Source organism: Lithobates pipiens, unplaced genomic scaffold (genome assembly GCF_037356315.1).
Source record: "Lithobates pipiens isolate NorthernLeopardFrog02 unplaced genomic scaffold, aLitPip1_a1.2 Scaffold_27, whole genome shotgun sequence".
Taxonomy (NCBI): Eukaryota; Metazoa; Chordata; class Amphibia; order Anura; family Ranidae; genus Lithobates; species Lithobates pipiens.
This window is the reverse complement of record NW_027507788.1, coordinates 102,144,458-102,172,367: the sequence shown is the minus strand read 5'-3', so window position 1 is coordinate 102,172,367 and position 27,910 is coordinate 102,144,458.

Here is a 27,910-nt window from a genome sequence, read left to right as displayed (position 1 = left end):
AAGGGAAGGCCCGTCGTTAAGTAATGGAATTTTGCATGAGGACTTGTAGAAAAGGTTTCAAAGATCTCCTCAGTTGAATTGTGTATGGGGATAGGTCAGAAAAGACTTGGACTGGATGGCCCTGGAAGCTGAGGTTCTCCGTCTCCTGGGCCCTGTGCATAACCTCTTCCTTGATCTTGAAGAAGTGGGGTTTGACCACAATGTCTCTTGGTAGACCATCTTGACGCGGGGGTTGAAGTGCTCTGTGTGCACGATCAAGCTCCAGACGATGGTATGGGAGGTCTGGAATCAGGGCTGAAATGAATGCGCGTACCACTTTATCAGTATCTGTAAAGGATTCGGGGAGGCCTCTAAGTCTAAAGTTGTACCTTTGATTCCCTATTCTCAAGGTCATCCAACTTGGTGTGAGCGATGTCCAATTGTTCATGTAGCTCTGAACTCTGAATCAGAATTCTGCATAGCCCTGGCAACAGTTTGATCAGTTTTAGCTGCGATCGCCTCAATCCTGGCCCCCAGATGTTGTAAATCAGCCTGTATAATAGGGGTAATATGAGAGGCGTTTTGGGCTAGGCCTTTAGAAAGCATTTTGGAGAAGGTCTCCCTTAGGGAAGCGAAGTCTGTGGGGGCAGAGGGAATCTCCGTAGCAGAGACTCCGTGGAAGCAGGGGATAATAGCGACATCTGCGGATTACTCACTGCGGGTTGAAGCTGTCCCGTGTTGTGTGGATCGGAGGGGGCTGGATCCGCGATGGATTCGGCTGGATCATACTGCAGGCCTTGTGCAGAGGGGGCGGCCGCCATCAGGGCGGTGGAACGGAGCCCTCAGGACTTGCGACCGTCCATGGAGCCTTCGCGCATGCTCCCCGTAAAATACAATTTTAATGAAACTAAAAATCAGTGCAAGAAAATATTTACAGAAAATATATCACAAATCATACAGTTGGCAACAGCAAAATAAACTTGGATTTAAAATAAAAAACATTTAAAAAATTTTGCCTGGTCTTCTGTTTAATGCAGGGTACAATTTGCTGCAGTAAGTAAATCCAATCTGATCTATCTGAGTAATTGGCTCTCTTGAATAACTCTTAGCAATCCTTCATAGTTTTGCAGTAGTTGAGAGCTGCTGAGCTGCCAAACCAGTCATCTTTTTTGGTCTTGAAAAGGAAGTTAGCTTAATCAATCAAAGAATCAAAACTGGTATGCTGAAGGAACCTTTAAGGCAGGCCATACACGGTGCAAATTTCTTTCCTGCAACCACGGAACTTGCACGATTCCCTCATCAACAAAGAAAGGGAAGTCCCTCCTGCTGAGCAATTGTCTGTTCCCGACTGGGGGAGTGGTGGGTGCTGGAGGGGGGGGTGTTTGGGGGTGATTATGCACAAGACAGTGATTATCGCTAGTGGCTATAGCAGCCACTAGCGATAATCGCAAGGGAATCCAGCAGGCTGGTTGTACTCAAGTTGATTGCTTAACCACTTTCAGACCGGACCATTTTGCTGGTTTAAGACCAGACCACTTTTTGCGATTCGGCACTCCGTTGCTTTAACTGACAATTTTGTGACGTGGCTCCCAAACAAAATTGACGTTCTTTTTTTCCCACAAATAGAGCTTTCTTTTGGTAGTATTTGATCACCCTGCGGTTTTTATTTTTTGCTCTATAAACAAAAATAGAGCGACAATTTTGAAAAAAAAACACATTATTTTTAACTTTTTGTTATAATAAATATCCCCCAAAAATATATATAAAATGTTTTTTTTTCCCTCGGTTTAGGCTAATACGTATTCTTCTACATATTTTTGGTAAAAAAAAATGCAATAAGCGATTATTGATTGGTTTGCGCAAAAGTTATTGCCGACGTACATCGGCGTGCATCTGTCGGGAAGTGGTTAATCAGCTTGGTAAATTCAGCCTGCCCATTAAAGGTTTGAATCCCAGCAGAAACAGCCGAGATTTAAACCGTGCATGGTCTGTCTAAGTGTTTTATAAGTTCAGCTGACATGCCCTTAATGCTAATTTTTCTAAATGCATTTGTATTTCCATCTTACAAGGTTTTGCAATCTGACAACCAACATATTACTGCACAGAATGAAATTATTATTACTATTATACAATTTGATCAATTATTTTATTAAAGTAGTGGAAAAAAAAAAACATACAAACTCAGCTTCATGTTGCAGCATCAGTGTAATGCTGCAACTGTCCCACGTCGGCTCTAAGACTGAGAACTGAGCGATCACATGATCACTCTGCTCTTCTGAAGGTAAATTGGGTATCTGGGGCTCCAGGAGGCAACACCCTTAGTTTGTAATAATGTACATTTGATTAGTCAGTCTTTAGGTAAAAAACAAAGTTGAACCACGGTAAGGGAGTGATTTAAAAAGAGGCAGCCATCCTCAGAGTGTGTCCAGCGACTCTGAAAAATATATAAAAGAAACGAGGGGGGGGGGGGGGGTGCCTTTCTAAGTGTAATATTAAAACAGTATCATTTATTGCACAAGATCAAAAACATTTACAAGATATAAGTGGGAGTCATGCTCATAATAAGTAGAACTGCCAGGACTGCATAATTATGACAAGCATGACTCCCGCTTATATCTTGTAAGTGTTTTTAATCTTGTGTAATAAATTATACTGTTTTCATTTTTTCCACTCTGCTCTTCAAGTGCTCACTGGAGTGCCAGGAAAGGCAGGGGGTCAGTGCATCTTGCTCTGGTTCTCAGCTATGCACTGAGGGGATGGGTAAGCTGCCAATCAGGCAATAGGTATTGTTGGGATTCTTTCAGAGCCTGGAGTGGCTCTGTCATATCAGCCGATTATGGGCAATGGCATGCTATTAGCTGACTCTGGGCCACAGGAGGGCAAAAGTAAGAAAACTCCTGTGACCCACAAGACAAGTAAAGCCAAAAAAGCTTTGGCCGTGTTTCTTTTTTAACCTTTTCCTCCTTGTCTAATGAATTGGTATTTTCTTATTCATTAGTGTAACCATGATATGTGAATTTAACCCCATCATAGACAGAATTATGGAATTTGTTTGGCTATGATCATTTGATCACAGGGCAAAATCATATTCACAGATGTGTGACATCATTAGACAGGTTTCATGACAAGCCTGCTCTAGAGGCTTTTCAGACTCTACTATGAACCAATAAATTTTATAATACTTATATTTGTATGACCCCTTGCCTGGCATCTAACTTTGGGCTGTTTTTTTCTCATATGTGCTGTAAACTGGAATGTTTTCTTTTGTAAAATGTAAATACTATGAATGCCTGGCACAGATGTGAGATTTAAATCAGTTTTTTTGCTGACTTGCAAATTTCAGAGATATTAGTTATACTGTATTCAGTATGACTTCCCATTCATTCTTCCCACTCAGTTTTGGCTTCATCTGACCTCTTTATCCTCACACCTTCTACTTGGTTGGTGTGCATGATCATGCCCAAAAAGCTTGAGATCAAGGAAAAGTGCTATCTCTAAGCAAGTGTATCATTCCATTCTTCTGGAGTACTGAGAGAACTTGAGTACTGTGATCTTTGTGATACAGGACTGTGTGGGACAGGACTGTGTGGTGAAATTCCATCTGAAAGAGAGAGAGCCACATTGTCTAGCGGCACCTGCTAGCCATGCTTTACCTGAGACTACTGTGAGAGTGCTGATAGGAGGCTGAGGGGAGCCAGGAACAGACAACAACATGGTTTGCCACCGTTCAGCCCAGGCACCCTGCTCAGCAACCTAGTGCCGCCCAGCAGAGACAATCCACACCGCTTCAGGGATCGCAATATCCATCCAGGTGCCCAGTCGGTCCCTGTCCAGTCACCTTGCCAATTTACTGGAGGCGAGCCGATGCCTTACAGCATTGCCAGGAACCTGAACCAGCATTGGGAATCTCCGTTGTGTCATCACACATGGGATTAGAAGCGGGTGTAAACTCAAACGTCCTTCTTAACACAGTACAGACACTGCATGCAGACACATATTCTCCTTTCTAGTGTCAGAGGATGATTGTTTGGAGCTGCCATCTTTAGACACTCCCTAACGAATATCCTAGATGATTACCGTTACCATTTTGCTTGAACAAAGGTCAAAGGGCCCCAACATTTGCTAGCAGAAGATGCTAGTACTCTTCACCCCAGGACCTGTATTGTTACAGAACTGTGAGAAAAAGGGGATAGGGTTTGTGCTATGGGAACAAAATGTTTTGGGAAAAAATACTTAAGTCGCTTAAAGTCGCTTCAAATTAAGTCGCATGTAAGGGGCTGCCACTACCAAAAAAATCCCAACCTAAAAGGTTGGAGAAACATATGAGTATCAAGGTGATAGTTATGGCGCTCTCCTATGACTGTGCAAAAAAATCGCATACTAAAATATTATCTTAAAGTGCTAGTGTTGCATGTTCTAATATGTTGGATCCCAATTCAAAATACTGAAAATGTAAAGGAAACATTTAAAATTAATAAAATTGATAACTGTGGAAAAAAGTGCTTGCGTGCTATAGTGCAAGATATGTGCTTCTAGAACCTATACATTTTATATCATCTTCTTACCAACAACCATTTCAGAACCAAAAAATATATACATTAAGAAAATGTCTTTAAAAATCACAAATGCAAAAAAAATGAAAACACAAAACAAAACAAAAATCTTCAAAATAATTTTCGTGCAAAAAAGAGTTTTGTCTAAAGGATTTTTGCAAAAGTTCAATAGAGGTGATTTGTGCCCAGTGTGTTCTGAATCTCAACCGATGCGTTTTTCCGTGCCTAAAGCAAATTGCTGCACTCACCAGCTCCCCTGCCCCTGCAGGGGTTAACTTTTTTTTTTTTTTAAATTGGGTTTCCATATCCAAAATACCACACAAATGTGAGATCGAATGTAGCGCATCCAATTTTATTGGATGTAGCGCATTCGTACCCCCATTGTTTTTCACAATGGAGGAGTGGTACTTGGAGGCCTCCTAACTAGTCAAGAAAGCATTTTACATACCCTTTAAAATTAAATTAGGGATAAGTCCAATTCAGTCCAATTGTCCTATCTCCTCTTATATTCCCCCAACCCTAATGTTCATATTTATAAACCTTGTCCATATGCGATCGTATGTATTGCATGGGGTCGAATGTAATGCACATGTAATTACATAGCCCACTACATCAAAGGGGCATGATCTTTGTGATTTTGGCGATTTTTGTAATTTTTATATTTCTTGGGATTTTTCCCCTTTGCTCTTTTAAATCTAAAGCATTAATAGCGATTGTTAAAATATTCCCCTAAAATATAGTACACATTTATCACATGTAACTTATTTTATTCTAATTTTTATATATATTTTTATATATATTTTTATATATTTTTGTCTTTTTAATTTTTTATATTTTTGTCTTTCTTACATATTTTATACAGATTTCTACAATTCAGGTTCCTTTTATGTATTTTAATGTTATGTTTTTCCATGTTTATCCATTTTTAATTTTATTGTTCCATTCATGATATTGTTCTATTTTGTTTACCCTCTATGGACTCTATATCCACTTATTTACTTACCTTATACTCACTAATGGTGAACAAAATTCCTAGTCACGTTTTGGTAGGGAAATTATTATGTTATGGTCAACTAAAATTAACATATAGAGTCCCAGAGATGAACAATATACAATGGATGTAACATAATATGCAAAATACTATGTATTGCTTTATTCACCGCCGCGCGGACATATATGTGAGTAACAAGCTGCTGTGTAAATGGTTTTAGAGTACACACCAAGGGCGGATGTAATGCACTAAGTACAGGCATGCTGTAATATAAGATTCACTGTGTTGAAGTCTGATTCCAGACACTAATATGGCACCTTTGCGCTCGCGCATGCACAGTACAGGCATTACACCCTATATCAAGAGATGCACCAAGATGGCTGCTCCAGACGATGTCCAATGACGAAACACGTAGGGAGTGGCCTAACGTACACACTCTCTCCCACAAGGCGGCGGCGGTGGTTTGTGATGCTTACGAACGATTTTTAATCTGTGTTTATGTGAGTAGCCATCTGTTTGTATACAATAAAGGCGCTATTTTTAAAAACAGTATTGCACTATGGATGTTCTATATCTTTTTTATAAAAATGAGGAAACGAGGAACTGAATACCAACCGGACCAGCTCCACACAGTGGCACAGGGGCTTACACTGTGGATGCAAGTTAACCCCTGCAGGGGCAGGGGAGCTGGTGAGTGCTGCAATTTGCTTTAGGCACGGAAAAATGGACCGGTTGAGATTCAGAACACACCAGGCACTGGGCACAAGTCACCTCTATTGAACTTTTGCAAAAATCCTTTAGACAAAACTCTTTTTTGCACAAAAGTTATTTTGAAGATTTTTGTTTTGTTTTGTGTTTTCAGTTTTTTGCATTTGTGATTTTTAAAGACATTTTCTTAATGTATATATTTTTTGGTTCTGAAATGGTTGTTGGTAAGAAGATGATATAAAATGTATAGGTTCTAGATGCACGTATCTTGCACTATAGCACGCAAGCACTTTTTTGCACAGTTATCAATTTTATTAATTTTAAATGTTTCCTTTACATTTTCAGTATTTTGAATTGTGATCCAACATATTAGAACATGCAACACTAGCACTTTAAGATAATATTTTAGTATGCGATTTTTTGCACAGTTATAGGAGAGCGCCATAACTATCACCTTGATACTCATATGTTACAGAACTGTGCTTACTGTACCTGTTAACCCATTTCTTCATTTTGTTTGTGTTGTTACTTTCAATGGTGATTGTGACCCAGAAGGAGCTGAGAAGTTGACCACCTCTCCTCCCTCTCAGCGCCAGTGCAATGTAGATTATTGTGCTTTGTTTTCCATATTTACAGCTAAATATTAGATGTTGTAATTTCTATTGTATTGATACTCTGCAGCAAGGTTTAACAGTGCTGTAAGTTTCAACATTTTTTCCATGATAATATACTCAACCTATCTATCACTACCAGGTGTGTCTGTCTGTTTCTGCCAACAATCCACAGCCAGGATATCGGTATTTTCTACTTGTATTCTTGAAAGTGTTTGTAGTGATTTTTTATATGACCCAGTGTGCCAGAGGGGCTGAGGCCATTCGTGGAGTTGAGGAGCAGAACCGAGGACCCTCAAATCACTAAGTAGCTCCTTCATGGGGGGGCTCTATATTTGTTTATTAATGATGAGTGGTCTGTAAGTAATATGTATTGTTTTTGTATGCAAAATGAATGTCTATTGCATGATCACTAAACAATTGGCGCTCATAATAAAATGGAAAGTATTGGCCGTTAATTACACTGAGCTTACTCCACTGAAGATTCATAACTGTAATGTTACACATCCCTTTACTTATGTCTAAGACTCTACATCATTACTCTATGGCAGCTACTGTTTTGTATAATACAAAAAGCTTCCTAAATCTAATGATGGAAAATTTTATTGAACTCTGCATGTTTCTCTTGCTGCAGGAAGATTAACCCCTTTGTATGAAACACAAGCCCCTTTTCTTATGCGTTGCAGGTTGACAGCGCACAACATACATGGGTATGCGTGCCCTGTCATTTCATGCATGTGTTCCAATGTGACTAAGAATTAGACATGTACAAAAATGAATTTCAATTTGAAAAATTCATTTTAACTCAAAAATAAATTTGAATTTAAAAATTAATTTGGATGTGAAATGGAAACATATTGCAATAAATACAGTAAAGTATACAAGTGAAATAAGATGATGATTCCTACTTGGGTTGCATTTTAGAATATAAAAGAATAGAATAGAACAAATAAACTATAATATAAAATAATAGAATAGAACAGAATAGAATAGAAAATAATGGAATAAAATAGAATATAGAAGAATAGAATAGTTTAGGAAAAAAATAGAATAGATTAGAATAGAATAGAATAAAATAGACTTCCGAAAGTCTAAATTTTAATGGATTTGAAAATAACGAAAATACGAAACAAATCCAAACTTCCCTAAACTACAAACCTTGCTAAAAGACATAAATTGGGATAAAATCTTAGGTGCAAAGAACAGGGAAGAGAGATGGGTTTGCTTTAAGAGGATATTAAATGAGGGCATTAGCCAATGCATCCCATTGGGTAATAAATTCAAAAGAGCGAACAAAAGTCCTGGATGGCTTAACGCTAATGTAAAAATGCATATAAAAGCAAAGGAGAAGGCCTTCAAAAAATATAAGGTTGAGGGATCCTCATCAGCATTCAGACTTTATAAAGAATACAACAAGAAATGGTGCAATAAGGATGGCTGAACGACCGCAACATACAGGGATATACAATGTAATATTGACATATAATCACACACATAGGTTGGACTTGATGGACTTGTGTCTTTTTTCACCTACTATGTAACTATGTAACAAATTCTTAAAACAAATCATTCTAATATAGCAAATGTGATGAATCAAAAGTATTAACTTAATTAACTAATCTAAAATTAAACTTAACATATTTTTTCCATCGTGCTCATCTCTACTGAGCGTTATAAAATGGTACAATAGATCACTAGCCCAAACAAGTTTTGGAAATAGTAGCATAGGGTGTGAAACCCTTGTTATATTTTGTTCTAGGAATAGTGAGATTGTGTCATTCATACATACATTAGAGTAGAGTAGGGACAGCTCAGATAGTTTCAGTGTAGTGTAGAGAGACCATGTCAGTAATCTTTACATTAGTGCATAGCTAGAGTAGGGACAGTTCAGATAGCGTCAGTGTAGTGACGGTTGATTGTGTTACTACCAGTTTAACGCTATTTACTTCTGTGTGCATTACTGCCAGTTTAACACCATAGAGTTTTGTGTGCGTTACTGCCAGTTTAACGTCATATACTTCTGTGTGCGTTACTGCCAGTTTAATACCATACAGTTCTGTTGCATTGCTACTAGTTTAATGCCATATAGTTTTGTGCGTTACTGCAAGTTTAATACCATTTACTTCTGTGTGTGTTACTGCAAGTTGTTGAGCTGTTCTGCATCCAGTATGCTTTCAGAACGGGCATTCAGTGCTACAGGAGGTTTTGTTACTGATCATAGAACGCATCTGTCCGCAGACTCCGTGGACCATTTTACTTTTATAAAAATGAATCAGTCCTGGATTACCAGCTATGATGCCCCTGATGCCAATGTCACTGATAAGTCTTTTTGGGATGTGGAATCTCTGCAGGACTTCAAGGCTGCCTAGCTTTGAGGGTGTTCAATCATTTCATCTGGAAGAATGTTTTGGCATAGTTTTCATGGGCACAATTAACACCCAAAGACCATTTTTTCAGCACCTGTTTGACAGGTGCATATCATTGCATTTTTTTTTTTTGCCTTCATCAAGAGCACCTCTATAGGGTTACAGTGGGAAAGCGCCCCTGACACCCAAAGACCAATTTTTCTGCATCTGTTTGACAGGTGCATATCATTGCAATTTTTACAGGCCAATTCTTGCTTTCATCAAGAGTACATCTATACGGTTACGGTGGGAAGGTGCCACTGACACCCAAAGGCCTATTTGTCTACACCTGTTTGACAGGTACATATCATTGACATTTTTTATAGCAAGGCCAATTCTTGCTTTCATTAAGAGTACCTCTATAGGTTAGCGGTGGGAAGGCAAATACCAATTTTTCTGTACCCGTTACTTTATCCAAAGTCAAAGTGACACTAGAATGTAACCAGAAAATCTCTAATCTTGTTCCCAGTGCACTACATTGTGGCCTCATCATATATACTGGTGCCCCAGCTTTTGCTGAGCAGAATGAAGGCAGCTTGCAGGGACAATATCATTTTTTTGGGCCTTATAAATGCAATTATTGTTTCTAGACACATCTACAGATCTACCACTTTACAGGTAGACTAAGGGGACCCCCCAGGCACTATATTGGAAGGAATTTCTCATTTTTATGTTTTCATTTTAAAAAATAAAAATAAATCCCTGCTCGTTTAAAAATGTTTTTCTTTCACAAACTTTTTTTTCATTGATACATGTCCCCCAGGGCAGGACCCAGGCCCCTATAACCATTGTATGCCCAATTACTTGCATATAAGCCTTCAAAATGGGCACTTTTGATTTTTGACATTTTGGTCCCGTTGGACTTTAATGAGGTTCGTTATTTGGGTCCGCACTATTGCGCTGTTCCAAAGTTCTGGTGCGGACCAAACAGGGGCCTGTTCAGCCCATCCCTAGTTATTAATTGGTAGATGTTCATACAGTAGATGAAATCACTTGTTCTCCAGATTCCATGTCCATTGCAGCAACTATTGGCTTATTTGCTATTAAGCCAATCAAACTAGTAATGTTCATTCTGCTGAGAAGGCAGTAAGCTCAATTTGCTGAGAAGACATTATAGGTGGAGGCTGGCCAAACAAAACCTGAAAGACCCCTTCTGCTGGAGTCTCACTCTTGCTGCAAAAAAAGTATCTGTCCTACTGCTATAAGACCATTCTGGAATAAAATGAAGTAATATATATATTTTTTCAAATCGCAATACCAGCAATAGCATGCATGCTTAAGCCTCATACACACAATCGGATTTTCAGCAGGGAATTGTGTGATAACTGCCTAAAATCCGACCGAGAGTACGCTCCTTCAGATAATTGTTGCCCAACTTTCAGGCAACAAATGTTGGTTAGCAGGCTAGTAAATTTTTGGCAGACAACAGTCTGTTGTCAGATTTTCATATCATGTGTACACAAGTCTGTCACACAAAAGTCCAAAGTACAAACACGCATGATCAGAATAAATGCTCTCCAAACACAACATTAGCAGAAGGTGCCCAAAGGGTGGCGCTCAAGAGCTGAAATTCCACATAGTATATCACTACGTTCGTGTTTGTTGGCTGACAATTGTGTGCCGTTAGTATGCAAGACAAAATCCAGGCATACGCACTTCGGACAAAAGTCTGACGTTGTGTCTGCCAAAAATCTGATCGTATATATGAGGCTTTAGAACTTAGAAGCCCCAGTAAGCAGGTTTTTGTATAAGCTAGTTCCCTTACTAGAAAAGCGAGTGTTGTGGGCTCAGAGCAGACATACTTTCAGTTTACTATAAGCTGCTGTAGGGTGGGGAAAGCTTAAACCAGTTGTAGGAAGAGGATAGAAATGAGCATGTAATTAACAGGGTGTAGGGGTGAGACATGTGTAACATACAGAGCACAGGGGGCAGAAGTGTATAGCATATTGAGTATAGGGGTCAATGGTATGTAACCTACAGTATACAGGGGTCAGAAGTGTTAACGATACAGAGTACAGTGGTATGGAGTATAATGTACAGTGCAAAGGTGAGACATGTATATCAGACCATAGGACATGGTTTCAGTAATCCATTTCCTTAATTTGCTTGTCTTCAGCAAACTGTTTGCAGGCTTTTTTGTGCATCCTCTTTAGAAGAGGCTTCCTTCTGGGATGACAGCCATGCAGACCAATTTTATGCAGTGTGCAGCGTATGGTCTGAGCACTGGCAGGCTGGCCCCCCACCCCTTCAACCTCTGCAGCAATGCTGGCAGCACTCATATGTCTATTTCCCAAAGACAACCTCTGGATATGACGTTGAGCACATGCACTTAACTTCTTTGGTCGAGCATGGAGAGGCCTTTTCAGAGTGGAACCTGTCCTGTTAAACTGGTGTATGGTCTTGGAAGCTCAGTTTCATGGTCTTGGCAATCTTCTTATAGGATAGGCTGTCTTTATGTAGAGCAACAATTATTTTTGTTCAGATCCTCAGAGAGCTCTTTGTCATGAGGTGCCATGTTGAACTTCCAGTGACCAGTATGAGAGAGTGAGAGCGATAACACCACATTTAACATACATGCTCCCCATTCACACCTGAGACCTTGCAACACTAACGAGTCACATGACACCAGGGAGGGAAAATGGCTAATTGGGCCCAAGTGTACTCACTTTTGTTGCCAGCGGCTTAGACATTAATGGCTGTGTGTTGAGTTATTTTGAAGGGACAGCAAATTTACACTGCTATACAACACTTACTACTTTTCATTGTAGCAAAGTGTCATTTGTGCAGTGTTGTCACTTGAAAAAATATAATAAAATATTTCCAAAAATGTGAGGGGTGTACTCACTTTTGTGAGATACTGTACATACAGTCACATACATATACACACTCAGGCACACACGTACATACCCACATACTAACACATACCAGAAAAGCATGGAGATGGCGGTCCTGGGCATTGGCAGGCTAAGGCATGTTCAGACATGAGTCTGAACCCACCTGAGCTATCGCACCAGGAAGATGGCAAAGCAGACAGGCAATCATAGGTGGCAGAGGCATTCCTCACTCCACAACATCACATATACAAGCCTTGTATGCATGCAGCTGCAGGGTGGGGTATGCCTCTGTTGACTATGATTGACTATCTGTTTTGACAGGTTCCTAACAGAAAGCTCATCCCCAGTCTTGAGGAGGAGTGTCTACACAGGCTGTGCAGTTTAAGGCTTCCTGTGTGCACAGAGTTGTGGCTGCCCAAAAGCGGGTTGCTGGGCAGGCACAACACCAGAGGGTGGCAGTGGCATCACCACCAAGGACACCAAGCAAGAGGTGTGGAGCATGTACCCTGGGTGCCCGATGTTAGCAATGCCCATGATAGCAGAGTCATCTACCTGTCATTTGGCTGTGATCAACAGGTAGACATAGTTGCCAACATTGAAAAAAATAATAATTCGGGACACTTTTTTGGCAGTAGGCGGAGTTGTATTATAATTAGGGGTGGGGCATGCGGTTATAGGTGTGGCATAGAAAAAGGTAAAAATGCGGCGCGCAAAGCGTGGCGCGGCAAAATATGGGTGTGGTTTATGTAAAATAGTGTGCGTGGCTTACATGGGAGCGTGGCTCCAAGGGGTGTGATTAGAGTCTGAGATGAATGTGGGAGGGAGAGGGAAAGGAGGGAGGGGAGGGAAAGGAGAGACAGCAGTCATACTCCAAATACCTGGTGTTAGAGCTTCAATCATCCCGGCGCCATGATTGTTATGGTGTCAGGATGATTGAAGCGCATTATTTCTATTATTACATAATATGAAATGAAATCATTCAACTCACCATCATGCCGAATCAGTGGGAGCCATGAGCGCTTCACTAGCCACGTTGCCTGCCACCAGATTCCATCAGGTGTCCCAAGCGGAGTCTGTCCTTACATCAGGTGCCCCATCAGAGGTACCTTCCTCACATCTGTGTCCATCAGCGGAGCCCCTCCTTACATCTGGTGCCCCTCTGACATCCAGACTGCTCCCCCACATCCACAGACTGGCCCCCACATCTCCAGACTAGCCCTCACATCCACAGATTGGCCCCCACATCCACAGACTGGCCCCCACATCCACAGACTGGTCCCGACATCCCCAGACTGGCCCTCACATCCACAGACTGGCCCCCACATCCACAGACTGGCCCCCACAGACTGGTTCCGACATCCACAGACTGGCCCCCACAGACTGGCCCCCACATTCACAGACTGGCCCCCACAGACTGGCTCCCACATCTACAGACTGGCCCCCACATCCACAGACTGGCCCCCACAGACTGGCTCCCACATCTACAGACTGGCCCCCACATCCACAGACTGGCCCCCACAGACTGGCTCCCACATCTACAGACTGGCCCCCACATCCACAGACTGGCCCCCACAGACTGACCCCCACATCCCCAGACTGGCCCCCACAGACTGGCCCCCACATCCACAGACTGGCCCCCACAGACTGGCCCCGACATCCACAGACTGGCCCCCACAGACTGGCCCCCACAGACTGGCCCCCACATCCCAGTGGCATAACTAGAACCTTCAGGGCCCCAATGCAGGAAACCTTGGAGGCCCCCCCGACCTCCGGACAGGGCTCTTTCCTCAGAGCCGATGGTGGAACACCAGGGCCCAGTCCCAAGTGGGTGGCCGCATATAAAGGAACCTATTTAAAAAACATCAATTACAGCCACTGTGCCCATCAAATGCCACCACTGTACCATAAAACGCCACCACTGTACCATCAAACGCCACCGCTGTGCCCATCAAATGCTGCCAGGTTACCCATCAAATGCTGCCACTGTGCCCATCAAACGCCACCACTGCGCCCATCAAATGCTGCCAGGTTACCCATCAAATGCTGCCACTGTGCCCATCAAATGCTGCCACTGTGCCCATCAAATGCTGTTGGTGTGCCCATCAAATGCTGCCACTGTGAATCCCCACCACCCACTCGCTGTCTGCCCACCACTTACCCTGTCTTGGTGGGGCAGCGGGTAATGGCCATGAGCGGGGTCCTCCATGCATCTCCTGCCATCCTCATCTCCTGTGATCTCCTCCTGATAGGCGTCCAATAGCTGCACCTATCGTTTCAGCCAATCAGGTGATGGGTAACAGACCCGCACACCTGATTGGTGGAGAGGCGGTTCAGTGTTAGGAAAGTGAATATTAATTCACTTTTCTAACACACCTGGGTAGACTGTGAGCATCAAGCATGGCACTCGCAGTTCACCTATTTTGAAGCCTATTAGAGCCCATGGCTCTAATCAGGTGCTGCAAAAACACCCCCGCCGCTGTAATTCAGGTGCCCGGCACCCCAAAAGGGACCAGACACCTAAATATGGGGGTGGCAGCGGTGGCCATGGATAGATTCATGCTATGCTATGCATGAATCTATCCATTGGTCATAGAGGGGGTGGCTGGAGAGAGAGGGTGGCACCTGTGCACCCTTTTGGATGCACCGCCACTGATAAACGCATGCACATTCACATACATACATATGCATACATGCACACTCACATACATGCACACACACACATTCATACATACACATACATATATGAGCACACACACACAAGCATACTCACACACACATGCTCACACACATGCATGCTCACACACACACACATGCATGCTCACACACACATACATACAAGCATGCTCACACACACATACAAGCATGCTCACACGCACACATACAAGCATGCTCACACACACACGCACATACAAGCATGCTCACACACACACACACACACACATACATACAAGCATGCTCACACACACACACATGCATGCTCACACACACACACGCACATACAAGCATGCTCATACACACACGCACATACAAGCATGCTCACACACACACATACAAGCATGCTCACACACGCACACATACAAGCATGCTCACACACACACATACAAGCATGCTCACACATGCACACATACAAGCATGCTCACACACACAAGCACATACAAGCATGCTCACACACGCACACATACAAGCATGCTCACACACGCACACATACAAGCATGCTCACACACACATACAAACAAACACAAATACAGTAGTTAGTCTTATAAAAAAAAAATGGTAGACATTTACCTTGGCTCTTCCTGCCGGTTACTGCACTGTAGGGGGAGACAAAGAGCACACACACTTTACTCTAATGTGAGGAGCTCCCGCACAGTGCCGATTTCAGTTCGGCTGATGATCGGGGAGCTCCTCTCAGCCTCCCCTCCTATGGAAGAGTACAGGGGGCCCTCAAGGGCCCCCTGCAGCAAGGGGCCCGGTCGCCATGGCGATCTTGGCGACCCCTATAATTCCGCCACTGCCACATCCACAGACTGGCCCCCACAGATTGGCCCCCACATTCACAGATTGGCCCCCACATCCACAGACTGGCCCCCACAGACTGTCCCCCACAGACTGTCCCCCACATCCACAGACTGGCTCCCACAACAGTGACAGTATGTAAAAGACTAGCCCTGACATACTCACTGCACGGACTGGCCCTCGACAAGACATATGATTTACTGTCCTCCAAGCGGCAGCCGTCAATTTGAATTTCCCGGGACAAACCGAATTTCCCGGGACATTTCCCGGGACAAAATTAATTCGGGACAAATGTCCTAATCACGGGAATGTCCCGGGAAACTCGGGACAGTTGGCAACTATGGGTAGATTGCAATTGACCTGCTAACAGGTGAGGGATTTAAAGCAGTATCTACAAAAAAAATCACTTTTGGGTGTAAAGATCATTTAATATTTCTATATTATGATATATAACAAATCTGGTACAAATTAAATAAGCGTTTTTCTTTTTAGACATTAAGCTACTTACCCTTTCCATCAATTAGGTACTTTTACAAGACAACTTTTAAAACTGACATTAAAAACTTTTGTCAGCCTTTCCCGTTCAATTTAGTTACAAATAATAACATCATCTGGTCTCCTTAACGCCGGAGTTTGGTGTCTGGGGACAGGGAATGACTTCAGAGAAAAATTCACATCTTCCCCTGTGTGAATTCCCTCTTTGCTTACACAGTCATTTCAGGTTCTGTGTTTTCCCTAGTGTCTTTTATCCCCACACTGTGAATATATGTGGATTGAATATTTAAATATACATTCCAAGTATTTCTCCTTTTTTGTTGATATACTGGCTGACTGACTTTTCATTGTGTTTACATAGTGCACTGTTACAACATAGACCTGTCACTTTAATGATGTGTCTGGGACTTAATCTGAAAAGTCATGTAGTAATTTCGCCTCACCTCTTTAGAATTCCACCGTCTACAATATTTACAGAAGCATGTTAAAGTGCAGCTGAGCGCTCCATGAGGTGAAAAATTGTTTTGCTTATATAGGATATATTTAATTGACGTTACATTTGTAATGTGGTGGGTTCAACATTTCATCTTGCATTCAGCATGAAGGCATTTAGTTTTTTCCCTTTCCATATATCACCCACTAACATTCTTTTTGCATCAGTCCAGCTGCATGTAAAGCCACTACCATTGCCCCCAGCTAAATTGTCATTTTTTCCTGGATCAACGTTTTAACATAAAGCATAATGTGGGTTATGGTTAATTTGAAAATAACCTTAACAAAAGCCAATGTGTGACCACAGGTAAACACTTTGGCACTGCCCATACCTGGACAAATTTGACATCAGGTGTGAAAAGCCAGTTCAAATTGAGCTATAGTCCATTTGGGGAAAGGGTATTGGCTAAGGAACCTTATTTGTACAAACAAAGACCCAGTTCACACTGCTGCAACCCCAAAGTCGTGTGACTTTCGACTTGTTTGTAACTTGCTTTCGCCTTTTGTAATTTAACATTGCAGTCTATGGCACTCAAATCATACCAAAGTTGCAGAAAAGTAATGCAGGAACCTTTTTTTTGGCTTACTATTTTACCACACTGGGATATTGGGTAAACAGTTGTTGAGTGCCACAATTCATAGAAATATAACAGAACTCCCTTTAAGCTTAACTGCAGGTAAGCACTAAGGATGAGCTCCGGCGTGTTTGCACACTCCACATGCAGAGCCTGCCAGGAAGTTGGAGCAGCTCTGCACTAATCACAGACAGTGAGACATTGCCCTTATGCACGGCTGCAGAGATCGGGAAATGTCTCACTGGCTGTGATTAGCGCATCGCTGTGCCGACTTCCTGGCAGGCTCTGCACATGGAGTGTGCAAACACGCCGGAGCTCATCCCTAGTAAGCACATAGGTACACATATGATATTTGCACTGGAGCAAAACTAACAGGTTCCTTGTGTTACTTCTCTTTCTCCCAGTTAAGATCTGTACTTGATACAAAAACTCAGGCACATATACTGCTTACATTAGAAAAATAAATTTAAACCAGAACTTTGCAACAAAAAAAATGTTTGCTGAATTGCAACTCTCCCCACTCTGCAAATGTGTAAAGCTGATTTTATTTATTTTTTTTATTTACTTTTTTTATCTTCTGATTTTTATCAGATTTTTATTCTGATAAGCCTTCTCCTGCCTCCACAGGTGCATGCTTGCTAGCTCCCCTCCCCAATTACTAGTTTGCCAACCTGCATGCTCAGATATGATTTGTATGGGATTCCCTTTGACATCAAGGATAAGAGTTTGGTATGTATTATTAGGGGACCCCGTGCCTTTTGTTTTTTTGTGTGGGGCCCCCATTACCATCTATACAAAACCCTAATTTAAGATAAGGTTCTGGTATAGTTTAAAGGAAATCCCCAGCCACTTTTTTTAAAACAGAAGTAAGTGGCTGAAGCTGTCAACTACCAGAAGTTTAAACTGCATTTTTCTCTTTGTAATAGTCAGTTTTGCCACATTAGGTTGTATATAATGTAAAGATGCACCAGTTACAGGCAGGCATGTTATTTAAAGAAATTTCAATCTTTTTAATGTTTCACTTAGGATAATATTAACATTTCTGCTCCTTGCCAAACATTTTTTTTACCTTTTTTATTTTTGCTTTGGTACATATTTACCAGGGAAGTATGCTGCCTCCCATGCCCTGTGTTTGACAATGCTTTGCCTATTAATCAGTGGCAGCCACCACCCTAATCTCTAAGAGCCGGCCCCTAATCTCCAGATTTCTACAAGTTTTTCTTTTTTTTTGAAGCAGATAATTATGCTCTAATTGGCTTTCAAAAGGTTGGGCTCAACAGGAGTGAGCCCAGCCAGTTGTAAAATTAGTGAATCAACATTTACTATTGTCTTCCTGCTTCTCCTGCTGGCCGATCAGGACAGGAACCGGGTTCTAAGACCGGATGTTAAGGGACCGGATCGGTCAAAAGGAGAAGTTGAGGAAGCCGCCGAAGCCACCGGCGACTTGAATGGGGTAAGTGCAGGGCTGGCGTGCTGATGGGCAGGTGGGCGAGCGGGGATGTGGGGGGTTTGTTTGCCACCCCCCCAAAAAATGGAGCATCAGCCAACACTGCTATCAGCCAACAAAATGGCCAGCACTGGTTTTTAGCAACCACTGGCTTCAATGAGGCTTCGATTTAGCTTCCATACTTGAGTAAAGTTCTCTGAACGCACCTTAGTGGTTCAACACTAATGACTTGCAGTCTTTAGAAGCCCTGAGCTCAAAATGGGTGATGCCATCTGGCAGACTTTGGGTGAAGGTTACTATGCACAAGCTACTTAGAATGTGGTTAAAAAACCTAGGAATGCATATGCTGTGCAAGAATGCCTACAGCAGAATTCCTTTGAGACATGGGCGGGCCTGTACAGGTTAGGACTACAGTAGGAGCTCCTGGTTGGTAGATAGTAAGTGCAATTTCAAATTAATCAGTGTAGCGCAATGCTTAAGTACATCAATTGTTAAGTAGTCCAAAGTTCCATAAAAAATATGTGCTACCATACACATCTAATAATCTTAAAAATGAATGAATAATAAGATTTCAAAAGTAAAAAATAATAAGAATTTTCAGTGAGGAATATACTGTATATGTGAAAATATTCCTATAGATCCAAAGCACCCTGTGTCTGCCAATCTTCAGGCAAAGTGCAAATCCATTACCAGGTAAAGGGCCTGCTCACCTCCATATAATAATTTAACACGCTCCTCATGTTATAATCCAGGCAAGTCTCTCCACTCCTCCTTAGTCTACAAAAAGCTTCTGTCCTTTCAGCTCACTCAGTCTTACCAGGAACTCCATTCATATTAAACAAGGAAAAAAGAAGCAGACATAATGTATACCGTATAACTCTTTATTAAGACCCTACATAAAAACATACTTACAAAGGGGTAAAAAGTATCACAGCAATATCATCTGGCTCACCACCACTAATGGAGCGACTCTGGCGTGGCGACACAAGCTCGGCTCCTCCCTCCTAGGCACCTCGGTAGCGCTGTTAGAGGTGGTGAGCCGGATGATATTGCTGTGATAAGCGCATACTTTTTGCCCTTTTGTAAGTGTGTTTTTTATGCAGGGTTTCAATAAAGAGTTATACGGAGTATACTATGTCTGTTCCTCTTTACCTTGTTTAATATATGAGCAGAGTCTGTGGTAAGCCCTGGCGAGCTGTGAGGATGGAAGATGGAAGCCTTTTGTAGACTGAAGAGGAGTGGGGAGATCTGCCTGGATTATAAAGTGAGGAGCATGCTATATTATTATATGGAGATAAGCAGGCCCTTCACCTGGTCATGGATTTGCATGTAGCGCCACCTCCACTCTTCCACCAGGCACACAATACTTTCCACAACCAGGCACACACTTAGGCTTGTTTCTTGAATAATCAGTCTAGGGGTATTTGGTTGTTATTGATGTTGTATTGATAACTTGGAAGGGAATGTGGTGGGGTCAGGGACGTCAGGGGAGGCTATGAACATAAAAAAAAGCTCGTAGCTCGGTGACCTGAGGTCAAAGAGACCCTAAATTTGGGGGGTAGGTAGCCTAAATCCTAAACTCACAAGTGGTCTTACAACCTATGGTTCCAGAGATAAGGAGCTCCTTGCACAGCCTTCAGATGCTACATACAGAGCGGCCAGTTTAAATACAAGCTGGCACCCTCTGTTTGCAGCAGACTGAGAGATTGAGCTCACAGTGCCTCTCCTATCTTCTTATCAGAGGCACTAAGCTCAATGGAAAGCTTGGAGTCTTGGATCAATGGTAAAGTACCATTAGCCCCAGCAGTCCAATAAAAATGCTGCAGTGGAGGCATGCCTCTGACTAGGGATGAGCTTGGTGTTCGAGTCGAATGCAAGTTTGACTCGAACACTGGCTGTTCGCCTGCTCGGCGAAGCCAGAACTCTGTGGGGCGTTCGCGTCAAATTCGTGTGGCACCTGTAGCTACCTACATTGCCGTTCTCTAATTGAGCCATCTGCAGGAGTTCGTGGGTGTTGTGTGCTTCCAGCGCAGTATACACCTGTATCTACCTATATTGCTGTTCTCTAATTGAGCCATCTGCAGGAGTTAGTGGGTGTTGTGTGCCTCCAGCACAGCACAATATACACCTGTATCTACATTTATTGCTGGTGTTCTATAATAAAGGCATCTGCAGGAGTTAGTTGGTTTTGTGTTCCTCCAGCACAGTATACACCTGTAGCTACTTATATTGCTGTTTCCTACTTGAGCCAACTGCAGGAGTTAGTTGGTGTTGTTTGCCTCCAGCACAGTATACACCTATAGCTACCTATATTGCTGTTCTCTAATTCAACCATCTGCAGGAGTTAGTGGGTGTTGTGTGCTTCCAGTGCAGTACACACCTGTATCTACCTATATTGCTGTTCTCTAATTGAGCCGTCTGCAGGAGTAAATTGGTGTTGTGTACCTTCAGCGCAGTATACACCTGTATCTACCTATATTACTGTTCTCTAATTGAGCCATCTTCAGGAGTTAGTTGGTGTTGTGTGCCTCCAGCGCAGTATACACGTGTAGATACCTATATTGCTGCTCGCTAATTGAGCCATCTGCAGGAGTTAGTGGGTATTGTGTGCTTCCAGTGCAGTATACACCTGTAGCTACCTATATTGCTGTTCTCTAATTGAGCCATCTGCAGGAGTTAGTTGGTGTTGTGTGCCTCCAGCGCAGTATACACCTGTAGCTACCTATATTGCTGTTCTCTAATTGAGCCATCTGCAGGATTTTGTGGGTGTTGTGTGCCTCCAGCGCAGTATACACCTGTATCTACCTATATTTCTGTTCTCGAATTGAGCCATCTGCAGGAGTTAGTGGGTGTTGTGTGCCTCCAGTGCAGTATTCACCTGTATCTACCCTTTATTGCTGGTGTTCTCTAATACAGCCATCTACAGGAGTTAGTGGGTGTTGTGTGCCTCCAGCACAGCACAATATACACCTGTATCTACATTTATTGCTGGTGTTCTATAATAAAGGCATCTGCAGGAGTTAGTTGGTGTTGTGTTCCTCCAGCGCAGTATACACCTGTAGCTACCTATATTGCTGTTCTCTAGTTCAACCATCTGCAGGAGTTAGTGGGTGTTGTGTGCTTCCAGCGCAGTACACACCTGTATCTACCTATATTGCTGTTCTCTAATTGAGCCGTCTGCAGGAGTTAATTGGTGTTGTGTACCTCCAGCGCAGTATACACCTGTATTTACCTATATTGCTGTTCTCTAATTGAGCCATCTTCAGGAGTTAGTTGGTGTTGTGTGCCTCCAGCGCAGTATACACGTGTAGCTACCTATATTGCTGTTCTCTAATTGAGCCATCTGCAGGAGTTAGTGGGTGTTGTGTGCCTCCAGCGCAGTATACACCTGTATCTACCCTATATTGCTGTTCTCTAATTGAGCCATCTGCAGGAGTTAGTTGGTGTTCTGTGCCTCCAGCGCAGTATACACCTGTAGCTACCTATATTGCTCTTCTCTAATTCAGCCATCTGCAGGAGTTAATGGGTGTTGTGTGCTTCCAGTGCAGTATACACCTGTATCTACCTATATTGCTGTTCTCTAATTGAGCCATCTGCAGGAGTTCGTTGGTGTTCTGTGCCTCCAGCGCAGTATACACCTGTATCTATATATATTGCTGTTCTCTAATTGAGCCATATGCAGGAGTTAGTGGGTGTTGTGTGCCTCCAGCACAATATACACCCGTATCTACCCTATATTGCTGTTCTCTAATTGAGCCATCTGCAGGAGTTAGTAGGTGTTCTGTGCCTCCAGCGCAGTATACACCTGTAGCTACCTATATTGCTCTTCTCTAATTCAGCCATCTGCAGGAGTTAATGGGTGTTGTGTGCTTCCAGCGCAGTATACACCTGTATCTACCTATATTGCTGTTCCCTAATTGAGCCATCTGCAGGAGTTCATTGGTGTTCTGTGCCTCCAGCGCAGTATACACCTGTATCTATATATATTGCTGTTCTCTAATTGAGCCATATGCAGCAGTTAGTGGGTGGTATGTGCCTCCAGTGCAGTTTACACCTGTATCTACCCTTTATTGCTGGTGTTCTCTAATACAGTTATCTGCAGGAGTTAGTGGGTGTAGTGTGCCTCCAGCACAGCACAATATACACCTGTATCTACCCTTTATTGCTGGTGTTCTATAATAAAGGAATCTGTGGGAGTTAGTTGGTGTTGTGTTCCTCCAGCGCAGAATACACCTGTAGCTAGCTATATTGCTGTTCCTTAATTGAGCCATCTGCAGGAGTTAGTTGGTGTTGTTTGCCTCCAGCGCAGTATACACCTGTAGCTACCTATATTGCTATTCTCTATTTGAGCCATCTGCAGGAGTTAGTGGGTGTTGTGTGCCTCCAGCGCAGTATACACCTGTATCTACCTATGTTGCTGTTCTCTAGTTGAGCCATCTGCAGGAGTTAGTTGGTGTGGTGAACCTCCAGCGCAGTATACACCTGTAGCTACCTATATTGCTGTTCTCTAATTGAGCCACCTGCAGGAGTTAGTTGGTGTTGTGTGCCTCCAGAGTAGTATACACCTGTAGCTACCTATATTGCTGTTTTCCAATTGAGCCGTCTGCAGGAGTTAGTGGGTGTTGTGTGCCTCCAGCGCAGTATACACCCGTATCTACCCTATATTGCTGTTCTCTAATTGAGCCATCTGCAGGAGTTAGTAGGTGTTCTGTGCCTCCAGCGCAGTATACACCTGTAGCTACCTATATTGCTCTTCTCTAATTCAGCCATCTGCAGGAGTTAGTTGGTGTTGTGTGCCTCCAGCGCACTATACACCTGTATCTACCTATATTGCTATTCTCTATTTGAGCCATCTGCAGGAGTTAGTGGGTGTTGTGTGCCTCCAGCGCAGTATACACCTGTATCTACCTATGTTGCTGTTCTCTAGTTGAGCCATCTGCAGGAGTTAGTTGGTGTGGTGAACCTCCAGCGCAGTATACACCTGTAGCTACCTATATTGCTGTTCTTTAATTGAGCCACCTGCAGGAGTTAGTTGGTGTTGTGTGCCTCCAGAGCAGTATACACCTGTAGCTACCTATATTGCTGTTCTCTAATTGAGCCATCTGCAGGAGTTAGTGGGTGTTGTGTGCTTCCAGCGCAGTATACACCTGTATCTACTTATATTGCTGTTCTCGAATTGAGACATCTGCCGGAGTTAGTTGGTAATGTGTGCCTCCAGGGCAGTATACACCTGTAGCTCCCTATATTGCTGTTCTCTAATTGAGCCATCTGCAGGAGTTAGTTGGTGTTGTGTGCCTCCAGCGCACTATACACCTGTATCTACCTATATTGCTGTTCTCTAATTGAGCCATCTGCAGGAGTTAGTGGGTGTTGTGTGCCTCCAGTGCAGTATACACCTGTATCTACCCTTTTTTGCTGGTGTTCTCTAAATGAGCTATTTGCAGGAGTTAGTGGGTGTAGTGTGCCTCCAGCACAGTATACACCTGTATCTACCCTTTATTGCTGGTGTTCTATAATAAAGGCATCTGCGGGAGTTAGTTGGTGTTGTGTTCCTCCAGTGCAGTATATACCTGTAGCTACCTATATTGCTGTTCCTTAAATGAGCCATCTGCAGGAGTTAGTTGGTGTTGTTTGCCTCCAGCTCAGTATACACCTGTAGTTACCTATGTTGCTGTTCTCTATTTGAGCCATCTGCAGGAGTTAGTGGGTGTTGTGTGCCTCCAGCGCAGTATACACCTTTTATCTACCTATATTGCTGTTCTCTAATTGAGCCATCTGCAGGAGTTAGTGGGTGTTGTGTGCTTCCAGCACAGTATACACCTGTAGCTACCTATATTGTTGTTTTCTAATTGAGCTGTCTGCAGGAGTTAGTGGGTGTTGTGTGCCTCCAGCGCAGTATACACCTGTAGCTACCTATATTTCTGTTCTCTAATTGAGCCATCTGTAGGAGTTAGTGGGTGTTGTGTGCTTCTAGCGCAGTATACACCTGTATCTACCCTATATTGCTGTTCTCTAATTGAGCCATCTGCACGAGTTAATTGGTGTTGTGTGCCTCCAGCGCAGTATACACCTGTAGCTACCTATATTTCTGTTCTCTAATTGAGCCATCTGCAGGAGTTAGTGGGTGTTGTGTGCTTCCAGCGCAGTATACACCTGTATCTACTTATATTGCTGTTCTCGAATTGAGACATCTGCCGGAGTTAGTTGGTAATGTGTGCCTCCAGGGCAGTATACACCTGTAGCTCCCTATATTGCTGTTCTCTAATTGAGCCATCTGCAGGAGTTAGTTGGTGTAGTGTGCCTCCAGCGCACTATACACCTGTATCTACCTATATTGCTGTTCCCTAATGGAGCCATCTGCAGGAGTTAGTGGGTGTTGTGTGCCTCCAGTGCAGTATACACCTGTATCTACCCTTTATTGCTGGTGTTCTCTAAATGAGCTATCTGCAGGAGTTAGTGGGTGTAGTGTGCCTCCAGCACAGCACCGTATACACCTGTATCTACCCTTTATTGCTGGTGTTCTATAATAAAGGCATCTGCGGGAGTTAGTTGGTGTTGTGTTCCTCCAGTGCAGTATATACCTGTAGCTACCTATATTGTTGTTTTCTAATTGAGCTGTCTGTAGGAGTTAGTGGGTGTTGTGTGCCTCCAGCGCAGTATACACCTGTAGCTACCTATATTTCTGTTCTCTAATTGAGCCATCTGTAGGAGTCAGTGGGTGTTGTGTGCTTCTAGCGCAGTATACACCTGTATCTACCCTATATTGCTGTTCTCTAATTGAGCCATCTGCAGGAGTTAGTTGGTGTTGTGTGCCTCCAGCGCAGTATACACCTGTAGCTACCTATATTTCTGTTCTCTAATTGAGCCATCTGTAGGAGTTAGTGGGTGTTGTGTGCTTCTAGCGCAGTATACACCTGTATCTACCTATATTCCTGTTCTCGAATTGAGACATCTGCAGGAGTTAGTTGGTGTTGTGTGCCTCCAGCGCAGTATACACCTCTAGCTACCTATTTTGCTCTTCTCTAATTGAGCCATCTACAGGAGTTAGTGGGTGCTGTGTGCTTCCAGTGCAGTATACACCTGTATCTACCTATATTGCTGTTCTCTAATTGAGACATCTGCAGCAGTTAGTGGGTGTTGTGTGCCTCCAGTGCAGTATACACCTGTATCTACCCTTTATTGCTGGTGTTCTCTAATACAGCCATCTGCAGGAGTTAATGGGTGTAGTGTGCCTCCAGCACAGCACAATATACATATGTATCTACCCTTTATTGCTGTTGTTCTATAATAAAGACATCTGCAGGAGTTAGTTGGTGTTGTGTTCCTCCAGCGCAGTATACACCTGTAGCTACCTATATTGCTGTTCCTAAATTGAGCCATCTGTTAGGAGTTAGGCAGGAGTTAGGGGGTGTTGTGTGCCTACAGGGCAGTACACACCTGTATCTACCTATATTGCTGTTCTCTAATTGAGCCATCTGCAGGAATTAGTTGGTGTTGTGTGCCTCAAGCGCAGTATACACCTGTAGCTACCTATATTGCTGTTCTCTAATTGAGCCATCTGCAGGAGTTAGTGCGTGTTGTGTGCTTCCAGTGCAGTATACACCTGTAGCTACCTATATTGCTGTTCTCTAATTGAGCCATCTGCAGGAGATAGTTGGTGTTGTGTGCCTCCAGCGCAGTGTACACCTGTAGCTACCTATATTGCTGCTCTCAAATTGAGCCATCTGCAGGAGTTAGAGGGGGTTGTGTGCTTTCAGCACAGTATACACCTGTATCTACCTGTATTGCTGTTCTCTAATTGAGCCATCTGCTTGAGTTAGTTGGTGTTGTGTGCCTCCAGTGCAGTATACACCTGTAGCTACCTATATTGCTGTTCTCTAATGGAGCCATCTGCAGGGTTTAGTGGGTGTTGTGTGCCTCCAGCGCAGTATACACCTGTATCTACCTATATTGCTGTTCCTTAATTGAGCCATCTGCAGGAGTTAGTTGGTGTTGTTTGCCTCCAGCAAAGTATACACCTGTAGCTACCTATATTGCTGTTCTCTATTTGAGCCATCTGCAGGAGTTAGTGGGTGTTGTGTGCCTCCAGTGCAGGATACACCTGTAGCTACCTATATTGCTGTTCTTTAATTGAGCCATCTGCAGGAGTTAGTGGGTGTTGTGTTCTTCCAGCGCAGTATACACCTGTATCTACCTGTATTGCTGTTCCCTAATTGAGCCATCTGCCGGAGTTAGTTGGTGTTGTGTGCCTCCAGCGCCGAATATACCCCGCTAGCTACCTATATTGCTGTTCTCTAATGGAGACATCTGCATTAGTTAGTGGGTTTTGTGTGCCTCCAGCGCAGTATACACCTGTATCTACCCTTTATTGCTGGTGTTCTCTAATATATCCATCTGCAGGAGTTAGTGGGTGTTATGTGCCTCCAGCACAGCACAATATACACCTGTATCTACCCTTTATTGTTGGTGTTCTATAATAAAGGCATCTGCAGGAGTTAGTGGGTGTTTTGTGCATCCAGCACAGCACAGTATACACCAGTATTTACCCTTTAATTGCTGGTGTTCTATAATAAAGGTATCTGCAGGAGTTAGTGGTTGTTGTGTGCCTCCAGCACAGCACAGTATACACCTGTATCTACCCTGTATTGCTATTGTTCTCTCATACAGGCATCTGCAGTAGTTAGTGGGTGTTGTGTGCCTCCCGCCCAGTATACACCTGTATCTACCCTTTATTGCTGGTGTTCTATCATATAGGCATCTGCAGGACACTACCCAATTGCTGGTTTTCCCATCTCCCTGCAGGCCATTACCATGTCTGAAAGGCCAAAAATGAGAGGCAGACAGGCACGAGCCAATAAAAGAGGGCAAGCTGGCTCTGTGTCAACAGTGCTGGTCATGGACGCAGTGCATCGTCATCAGCAGGTGGCCATGGGACACACTTGTCCTTATTTTCGGCAGCTGAACGCGTTGAGCCGCATCATGCCGAAGACTTGGTAGAGTGGACGACCAAGCCCTCTTCATCCTCTCTCACCCAGGCTCAGGGTACTAGCAAAGCAGCTGCCAACGCATCCTCTTCCCTCGTCTCAATGTCATCATCAGTTACTCCTTCCCTAGACCCACCATGTCCTCCTGAGGAGTCCCCCAAACTGAGCACAGTGTTGGGTACATGCCGCAGGAGTATGCCCATTGTTTTGTAGCCTCTGATGATGATACTCAGCTAGAGGAAGGCAGTAGTGTGAGCACAGAGAGAGGGGATGCTCAAGAAGGACAGCAATCTGGCAGTCATGTTCCACAAGCTGCAGCA